Here is a 10,936-nt window from a genome sequence, read left to right on the forward strand (position 1 = left end):
ATGGTTCATATGAGTATCATGTCTTCCTTTCAAAAATGTTCCCATTGAATGTAATAACATTTTTCAAGTCATTAATGTGTATTCTTGGAGGAAGCCCCCACTGCCCACTGTAATCCTTACCAGCTGTCATACTAAAAATGGCACAATATGAACATACAATGCAGAACTGATGCTTTGCATTGCTTCAGTTACTCCATTTATATTCTCTAATATTCAGTAATAATTTGCCAATTATAAGACCCATATGGCAGATGCCAATTCCTGGTGCCCTGGCTGCAGTTTCTGCCTACATGGCTGCCCCGGGAGGAGCGGCTTCCTGCCTGGCACAGAAACGTTCTCATTATCTTGGGAACACACAGCTTAAATTATATTTATTCATAGGAACATTCATAATTGTATACCTTCGCCATTTGTCTCCATCCACCTTGCAGTGATTTTATTATTCCTTCCTTTATATAGTGCTGAGATATCAGCACAGAGATTATACATCATTCCCATCAGCCCCTGCCCAGTGGAGCTTACAATCTAAGGCCCCTATCATATTTACACACACTATGGTCAGTTTTATCAGGAGCCAATGAACCTACCTGTATGGGTGATGCAGTGCAAATTTGCCCCTGTGTTGTTCTGCTGTACATACTATAGGCTCAGTCCCATCCTGGTACCTCTTCCACCCACTGAGGCATGTGCTTCCTAAAGTTTTCCCTCTACTGCAGGGATCCCCAACCTTTTTTACCCGTGAGCAACATTCAAATGTAAAAAGAGTTGGGGAGCAACACAAGCATGGAAAAGGTACCTGGAGGTGCCATATAAGAGCTATGATTGGCTATTTGGTAGCCCCTATGTGAACTTGCAGCCTACAGAAGGCTCTGTTTGGCTTTACACTGGGTTTTATGCAACCAAAACTTGCCTCCAAGCTAAGTATTCAAAAAATGAGCACCTACTTTGAGGCCACTGGGAGCAACATCCAAGGGGTTGGTGAGCAACATGTTGCTCACGAGCTACTGGTTGGGGATCACTGCTCTACTGGGCCCAGGACAATCACTTCATAATGGTTCTTGCATTTATGGCGTTTCTGCAGAATCTGTGGACTATGCCTCTGTGCCTGGGCATTGCCTTCCCATCAATATATTCTATTGCCACTGAACCTCTCCCACCATTTTGCCCAAATACATTTAGTTGCTCTCCTAACACAATTAAAAGAGGTGTTTCAAATGATTAGTAGTTGTGAATCACCATAGCAACTGTGCTGTGGCCCCCGCTATAAATATAGAAGCTCTGGAAGGTGCATTACCAGGGAAGGAAGCCTATCACTGACACTGAGCAGCCCTGTGGCTGTGAGAACTCTGCATGCTTCTGGCAAAATATGATTTTGCCTTGAGTGACCACTAGAGGGCACTGTTTTATTGAAGCCTTATGTTGGGGCTTATGTAATAAAAGGCACTATGTTTGCCCAGGAGCAGTAACCAATAGCAACCAATCAGCAGGCAGCATTTACTGGTCACCACCAGTATTATTGTTTGCCATGGGTTTCTGCTCCTGGGCAAACTTAGTGCCTTCTATTTCATATGGGGCTTTGTATAATATGTCAGGATATCTCACCAGAAAAGGCACTAATGATACAAATGCTTAGATACATAATACTTTTTAAGATTAATTTCATATTTATGCATTTATTATCGCTGGGCAGGTTTCTGTTATTAAAGACATCCAATGTTTGTTAGTTTGAAGGGTACTTGCACAGGGGGGGGGATCAGGAGCCCTTGTGAATCCAGGCAAAATTAAATGAATGGGAGGAATTTTAAGGAAAACCACTTAACAAAATGCCATTGGCCTAAAGTTGCCCATTCACTGCCAGCTTAGTCACTCTAGGGGCAGATTATTGGGGCTTCAAATGGCCACCTGCAAAGCCCTACCTAATGCAGTATGTGTGCAATACAAAAAGATTGCAGCAGGCACTCACAATTCCACAAACAGTTGCATGGATAAATGAACCTGTTACTTTTTTAATAATAAGGTATGTAGATGAAGTCTGGACTGAGAGCCCAAATAGGCCCTGGCTTTTTTAGTACGCAGAGGCCCAAACAGCCCCCCCACTTTTTACTTGTTAGCTTTACTTGTTATCAGCCTATATGAAAAGTATATGCAACTTTCTCATATTTATGCTATACTCTGCTATATAGCACTGGAAAGGCAGGCTGTCCCTATACTCTGGTGGCCCTTACAATTTATTTGGAAATCCAAAGTAACCATAGCTGCTTCTAGAGTCTACAATATACAGATTGTGCAGTGGGAGGTTTATTGAGTGCCAAATGTCTGTGAGCTTTGGTGACCTCTCTTACTGTGACACAGGAATGCGGGTATGCCATGCCTCGGCACTATGTAAGGAATTTGGCACAGTTGCTGTGAGTTGTGCCATAGGCAGCATTACACAGAGACACATTGGCCTGACTGCACGTTTAGTAACAGGAGAAGAGTAAAACCATATGAGCCAAGTGGAACTGGTGCTAATAATTCCCATTCTTGCTCCCCCATGGTGCCGGAAGGGCAATGCCTTGTAGTTTGTAGTGTGTGTGAGTGTGTGTGTGTTTGCAGCCCCACTGTGCAGGACATGGCAGCTCAGAGATAATTACAGGCAGATGCAGGTGGATTTCTACCCTTTGTAGAGATGAGGCCCCATCTGCACATTACATAGCCTTGCGCAAAGCTTTCTTTTTGCACGTCGGTTACGGTTATATATGATTTAAAACAGATTCCAAAATACTTCTGTGAGCCAGAAGCTCAAAATGTTGAAAGGCAGCAATCTCATAACTGGGAGGCTTCCTCACACATGGCACAATGGGGAACATCTGAACGAGCACTTCTGCAGGCCAGCGCCATTTTAATGTGTATGTATATGTTTATTTATATAGCGCTACTAATGCAAACTGCGCAATACTGACAGTAGCAACAGCGCCTGGGTTCCTATAGTAGCCTGGGTCCATTGGTGCAGCAAACTTGTGCCTTAAGAATCCGGTGCAGGCGTTGTTTTGACACAGAGCACTGGAAATTATGAAATCCCTACACTGAAGATTTTAGGTGCAACTCGCAGTTTCAGATGGCGACTCGCACCCAAAGTTGCACTCCTACATGAATCTGATTGAACATGCAGTTCCAGAAGATTCTCCCATTGTGTTCCTTGAAATGATTCAAGTGCAGATCAAGAGCTACCACTAGGCTGTGCTGTTACCTCATTTTTCCCAACTATACGGCTAAATATTGGAAAAAGGAAAAGAATATGAGAAATCTCTTCCAAAACATGAGCAATTTTACCAGAATTAGATTTTAGTGAAGGTTCATAATAGTCTAAGGGGGTGATTTTTCATTGGTCGAGTTTGATTTTTTTGGCTTATGGTTTGAAAACTCGAATGTCTGGTATTTGTTAAGTGCAAAAAATGTAAACTTGAATGTAAAAATTCGCCATGTAAAAGCTTCGGAGTTTCTATAGAAGGCAATGGGAGGTGTCATAGGCAAATTCACGCTATATTCTCAAACAAGATATTCTAGTTTTTTATTCAAACGAGTTTTCGATTTAGAAAAACTAAACTAATAATAAACTATGCGAGTTTATTCGATTTAGAAAAACACGAAAATTGATATATAAGCCCATTAGTGTTCTTACAGTTTTCCTGATAACTGATTCGTTTAGAATAGACAGGGCTGGGGTACCTGGGACCATGGGGCACACAAGGAATTGTTGCACCAGGTGTACCCACGGGCTACTCAGGAAATTAAAGCTGTGTGTGTGAATCCTTGCTCTGTGAGGCGCAAGCAGACGGAGGGACAACACAGCATGTAAGACTAAAGGTGATTTTTATGTATGCCATTATGGTCAGTGGGATGAGTTCAGCTGGAAAAGCTGGGTTGCAAGGAAAAATGCTGGCAGGCCCTGATCCTTGGGGGCCCACCTTCCATCTGCCATCATTTGCAATTTGCTGAATAGCACGGGAAAAGATTGTTCTTATTTAAAGGCAAGCAAAAAAATCAAAATGCACGTGCATTTCTCTGTGGAACACAGCCATCTGATTTTTATCAATCTCTATTTGATCGTTTGTATAATTGTCTGACACAGACACCATCTTGGATGAGGGAGCTTGCAAATGTGTTGCCATGGAGACAAGCAAGCAGCATATGACATCACAGGCCAGAGTTTTTTTGATTTCCACACGCTTACTGGCTGGCTTGCCAAGCCGTATGCCATGAGCCTTTGTCACTTGCTTAAATATTTTATTTGTTATTTCAGGACAATCTATGCAAACTGCTGCTGAGTTGTGGCACCTCTCATATAGTGGCTACAGCTATAGGATTCATTTTGTTTTTTTATAAACCCATTTGTCAACCAGACAGAATTTTAAACACAGCCAAACATATAAAGCTATGTAATAATTTTATGCATAAATAAACAGAAATTTACTTAGAATTTTCCATGATAATATTGTGGTGATACTGAGTGTATTGATATACTGTAGTGTTTTCTAGTATTATTTTGCTTGATGCAAGGGAAACATTTGCATTAATAATATCACACCACAGCTCAGAATTTTTGCTTTTTGGGTCCAAATGGTGTTAGAATATCACTGTATACAACATAGAACATTTTGACTTATTGACTTATATGCATATATAATTGCTATTAGAAGCAGTGTTGTTTTCTATTCTCTGCCCTGGTGGCTCTGCATTAGAAACAATGTAACACAGGGCAGCAGACTGACAGACCTGCCTTGCTGGAGTAGATTGACCTTTGCAACATTGTTTAAATAGTAACAACCGGGAGTTCAGCAAATGCTGCTTTAAGTAGCAATAGCAAAATAGAAACTTTTACACTAAAAATTTTCAATAAATTCACATTGGAAAGTTGCTTGGAATTACAGTATGTTTTCTAATAAGCAAAAATTATTTTTGGAGTTGACATGTCCATTAAGGTAAACACAGCCTTTTTTAATACTACGGGGCCCATTCATTAAAGCGCGAAATTTGAGTGGTTAAAAGCATGATTGGAAAAAGTTTGGAGCAACCACAGTAATTTCTGAGGTTTGAAAATGTCCTGGTCGTACGAAAATATTGTGGTTCTAATTCAAAGTCATGAAATTTGTACACGACGCGAAAACCTTTTGAAACTTTGAAACTTCAATGCATGATTTTGGAAACCTTCCATAGGACTGAATGGCACTCTGCAGCTCCAACCTGGCCCAAGGAAAGTCTCCCATAGGGCTCAATGGCACTCTGCAGCTCCAACCTGGCCCAAGGAAAGTCTCCCATAGGGCTCAATGGCACTCTGCAGCTCCAACCTGGCCCAAGGAAAGTCTCCCATAGGGCTCAATGGCACTCTGCAGCTCCAACCTGGCCCAAGGAAAGTCTCCCATAGGGCTCAATGGCACTCTGCAGCTCCAACCTGGCCCAAGGAAAGTCTCCCATAGGGCTCAATGGCACTCTGCAGCTCCAACCCGGCCCAAGGAAAGTCTCCCATAGGGCTCAATGGCACTCTGCAGCTCCAACCCGGCCCAAGGAAAGTCTCCCATAGGGCTCAATGGCACTCTGCAGCTCCAACCCGGCCCAAGGAAAGTCTCCCATAGGGCTCAATGGCACTCTGCAGCTCCAACCCGGCCCAAGGAAAGTCTCCCATAGGGCTCAATGGCACTCTGCAGCTCCAACCTGGCCCAAGGAAAGTCTCCCATAGGGCTCAATGGCACTCTGCAGCTCCAACCTGGCCCAAGGAAAGTCTCCCATAGGGCTCAATGGCACTCTGCAGCTCCAACCTGGCCCAAGGAAAGTCTCCCATAGGGCTCAATGGCACTCTGCAGCTCCAACCTGGCCCAAGGAAAGTCTCCCATAGGGCTCAATGGCACTCTGCAGCTCCAACCCGGCCCAAGGAAAGTCTCCCATAGGGCTCAATGGCACTCTGCAGCTCCAACCCGGCCCAAGGAAAGTCTCCCATAGGGCTCAATGGCACTCTGCAGCTCCAACCCGGCCCAAGGAAAGTCTCCCATAGGGCTCAATGGCACTCTGCAGCTCCAACCTGGCCCAAGGAAAGTCTCCCATAGGGCTCAATGGCACTCTGCAGCTCCAACCCGGCCCAAGGAAAGTCTCCCATAGGGCTCAATGGCACTCTGCAGCTCCAACCCGGCCCAAGGAAAGTCTCCCATAGGGCTCAATGGCACTCTGCAGCTCCAACCCGGCCCAAGGAAAGTCTCCCATAGGACTCAATGGCACTCTGCAGCTCCAACCTGGCCCAAGGAAAGTCTCCCATAGGGCTCAATGGCACTCTGCAGCTCCAACCTGGCCAAAAGATAGTCACGATACCAAATGAATGAAATGGTCGTAGTCTTTGTGAAAAATATGACTTTTTCATGGAAGTTAATGAAAACCACGAAAAAATTGTGCAATTTTAATGATATAAATATCGTTAAATTACAAAAAATACGTTTTTTTTCTCAAAAAAAAATTGTGCTTTAATGAATGGGCCCCTACATGTATGTATAGGCTCTATTATTTAGAATATTTGGGACCCAGGGGTTGTCCGGATAAGAGATCTGCTAAAGTAATCGAACCAATAAATAAACCCAATAGGATTGTTTTGTCACCAATATGGATTCACGCAGGTAAGTTACCAACAAGTACAAGGGACTGTTTTATTATTACAGGAAAAAAGGAAATCATAAAAAATAATGGAATTATTTGCTTATAATGAATATGGAAGATGGCCTTCAATGAATTTGGAACTTCCTGTGTAACAGGTTTCCATGTAATGTATCCCATGCCTGTACATAGTCAAACCTTAATAAGATCGTAGCTCAATGTAAGTAGTAAATCTGGCACAGTGTGATATTTTTGATGATTTTTCTCTTATTTAAAAAAGTTATGTTTTTCATAATTATTTCGATTATGTCTTGTTTATTAATTTTTATATTTTTTGTTTCATTCCAATCCAACTTTGATACATATTACACTATTTTTTCACACTATTTACAAAAAAAATTTCTACATTGCCCAGCTGTCTGGATAATGGATAGTAACAATTTATTACTTCCACTTTATTCAGTAACTACATTATCTACCGTATTTTTCGGACCATAAGACGCACTTTTTTTCCCCCAGAAGTGGGGGGAAAAAGTCCCTGCGTCTTATGGTCCGAATATACTTTAAAAAAATGTTTTTACTTGCCCGTGTGGTCTCCGTGCAGGGCCCTCCTCTATTCACCGGCGCTTAGCTGTGGCGCTGTGAGCATGCACAATTACGCGCATACCCATACGCATGTGCGTCATTGTGCATGCGCACAGCGCCACAGCTAAGCGCCGGTGAATAGAGGAGGGCCCTGCACGGAGACCACACGGGCAAGTAAAAACATTTTCTTAAAGTATATCTGTAGGCTATATGCTGGTACAGATGGGGGCAATATGTTGGATGCTGCTGGTACAGGTGGGGGGCAATATGTTGGGTGCTGCTGGTACAGGTGGGGGGCAATATGTTGGGTGCTGCTGGTACAGGTGGGGGGCAATATGTTGGATGCTGCTGGTACAGGTGGGGGGCAATATGTTGGATGCTGCTGGTACAGATGGGGGGCAATATGTTGGGTGCTGCTGGTACAGGTGGGGGGCAATATGTTGGATGCTGCTGGTACAGGTGGGGGGCAATATGTTGGGTGCTGCTGGTACAGGTTCGCTTTTAATGCACATAAAATATTTTAGGACATTATTTGTTTCAGAATCTTTTTTTCTTCATTTCCCTTCTCTAAAAACTGGTGCGTCTTATGGTCCGGTGCGTCTTATGGTCCGAAAAATACGGTAATTTACATTGTCCAATGTATGAAACCCACTTATTGTACAGCGCTGCGGAATATGTTGGCGCTTTATAAATAAATGTTAATAATAATAATAATTTACATTATGCATTTGCTCAACCAAAAGATTTTTGAGCTTTTTTTGAAGCTGTACAAATAAACCTTTTGAGCATCTAATGCAACTGCCAGTATATATATATATATATATATATATATATATATATATATATATATATATTTCTTATTCACTATTTAAGATTACATTGATATTTATTTGGATATTTCTTATCTAATGTATCTTGATTGGGGCACTTTTATATTATATTTGCTCATATATATTTAGATTTGGAGTTGCACTTATGTGTTTGTGATGATCCATGTGGGGTTAAGTGTATTTGTTATTAGTGCTTTATAATATCCATGATATGGCCTGCCAGCTCATCCAACCGCACTATATATGGATCGCACACAATAATTATCAGCACCCCCTTTGATGCATCAGGCTGGTTGTGCTATATCCCTTTCAGCTTGCATGCATTGATTTTTTGTTAAGGGTTTGCTGTTCCCTATATATATATATATAGATAGATTTCTTGTCCCACAATATGAGCCAAAGAACTAGCATTTCTGCACCCGAGCAATTAAGGGTTTTTTTTTCCTGCAGGGGGAGCTGGCATCTACATATTCTATCTGAATATTCAGAGCTCAAGGCTACAAAAGTCACCGCTTTTGTAACAAACTTTTGGAATCTGCCAGTTATCTGGGTGCATTAACCATTTGAATGAATATATTGGGCAATTTCTGAGTCATATTAAGCTACATTGGTTATTTTTTATGTAGCACTCAGGCACATTTTTTTTATTGCTGGAGGGGGCACTGTATTGATCGGATGAGACAAGAGTTAATCAGCATGCTTGACATTGCTCAATGATGATTACTGTTTCCAGCAGGCTAAATACCGATTTCTCTCACATTTCTCAGTAAAACTGAGCAGCTATTGTATTCACTACTATTACACAAAAATACCTTCTGTTTCTTGAATATGCACTTACTTCCAGGTCTACAGTTACCCATCTACCTCTGCATCATAGTACACAAATTGGACCTGTCCGGCCTAGGCTGGCAATCTGTGGGTTGTAGCAAATGCCAGAGGGGCTGCTGTGGTGCTGTGCGGATTGCTAATGTGGTGCCGTTATTTAAAAAGGGATCCCGTTCTCAGCCTGAAAACTATAGGCCTGTTAGTCTGACATTAGTAGTAGGAAAAATTTTGGAAGGGGTAATAAGGGATAGGGTACTTGAATACATTGCAGTTCACAATACTATTAGTTTGTGCCAGCATGGTTTTATGCGTAACAGATCTTGCCAGACTAATTTAGTCGCCTTTTATGAGGAGGTGAGTAGGAACCTTGATGCTGGAATGGCAGGTGATGTCATCTACTTGGACTTTGCTAAAGCGTTTGATACAGTACCTCAGAGAAGGTTAATGATCAAATTAAGGAATATTGGCCTAGAACATAATATTTGTAATTGGATAGAGAACTGGCTGAAGGATAGAGTACAAAGAGTGGTGGTAAATGGAACATTTTCTAATTGGACCAGTGTGGTTAGTGGGGTACCGCAGGGGTCAGTCCTTGGGCCTTTGCTTTTTAACTTGTTTATTAATGACCTGGAGGTGGGCATAGAGAGTACTGTTTCTATTTTTGCTGATGACACAAAATTGTGCAAAACTATAAGTTCCATGCAGGATGCTGCCGCTTTGCAGAGCGATTTGACAAAATTAGAAAACTGGGCAGCAAACTGGAAAATGAGGTTCAATGTTATGCATTTTGGTAGGAATAATATAAACGCGAACTATCTACTGAATGGTAATTCCAGGCAGTGTCATTCTGTGGCTACTAAAGCAAATAAAGTGCTGTCTTCAGTGTCGGACTGGCCCACCAGGATACCAGGAAAACTCCCGGTGGGCCCAGGTGTCGGTGGGCCCTCTTGCTTCTGACTATTTAGCCTATTTCATGGTCATTCCCTATTTCCGTATGATACAAGGAAGTTTGATAGATGGAAGAATAGAGTACAGTATGTAGACAAAAGAGACTAGGATAATAGAGAGTTTGAGGGAGGAGAGGAGGAAGTCAAGTTTTCAGAGTGGGCCCATGGTCCAGGGTTTTCTGGTGGGCCCCTGCCATCTCTGGCTGTCTTGTTTAAAAAAGGGCATTGACTCAAGGGATGAGAACATAATTTTGCCCCTTTATAGGTCCCTGGTAAGGCCTCACCTTGAGTATGCAGTGCAGTTTTGGGCTCCAGTCCTTAAGAAGGATATTAATGAGCTGGAGAGAGTGCAGAGACGTGCAACGGAACTGGTAAAGGGGATGGAAGATTTAAACTATGAGGTGAGACTGTCGAGGTTGAGGTTGTTTTCTCTGGAAAAGAGGCGCTTGTGAGGGGACATGATTACTCTGTACAAGTACATTAGAGGGGATTATAGGCAGATGGGGGATGTTCTTTTTTCCCATAAAAACAATCAACGCACCAGAGGTCACCCCTTTAGATTAGAGGAACGGAGCTTCCATTTGAAGCAGCGTAGGTGGTTTTTCACGGTGAGGGCAGTGAGGTTGGGGAATGCCCTTCTTAGAGATGTGGTAATGGCAGATTCTGTTAATGCCTTTAAGAGGGGCCTAGATGAGTTCTTGAACAATCAGAATATCCAAGGCTATTGTGATACTAATATCTACAGTTAGTACTAGTGGTTGTATTTATAGTTTATGTATGTGAGTGTATAGATTGGTAGGTGTGGGTTAGGTGTGCTGGGTTTACTTGGATGGGTTGAACTTGATGGACACTGGTCTTTTTTCAACCCTATGTAACTATGTAACTATGTAACTATGTAACTATGTTAGATGCCATAGACAGTCACTATTTATTGGGCTGGTGGGGGGCTGTCTGGGCCTCTGTGTACTTGAAGTGCCAGGGCCTATTTTGAATCCCATTCTGGGCCTGGGACCTGTTATCCAAATTCAAAAACTAGCAATGTCTTTACCCAGTATGTATGTTTGAATCATCACATTTCTGGTACATTCCTGTTCTCATACTTTCTCTAAATAAACAATAATCTAATTGTATAAC

Source organism: Xenopus tropicalis, chromosome 6 (genome assembly GCF_000004195.4).
Source record: "Xenopus tropicalis strain Nigerian chromosome 6, UCB_Xtro_10.0, whole genome shotgun sequence".
Taxonomy (NCBI): domain Eukaryota; kingdom Metazoa; phylum Chordata; class Amphibia; order Anura; family Pipidae; genus Xenopus; species Xenopus tropicalis.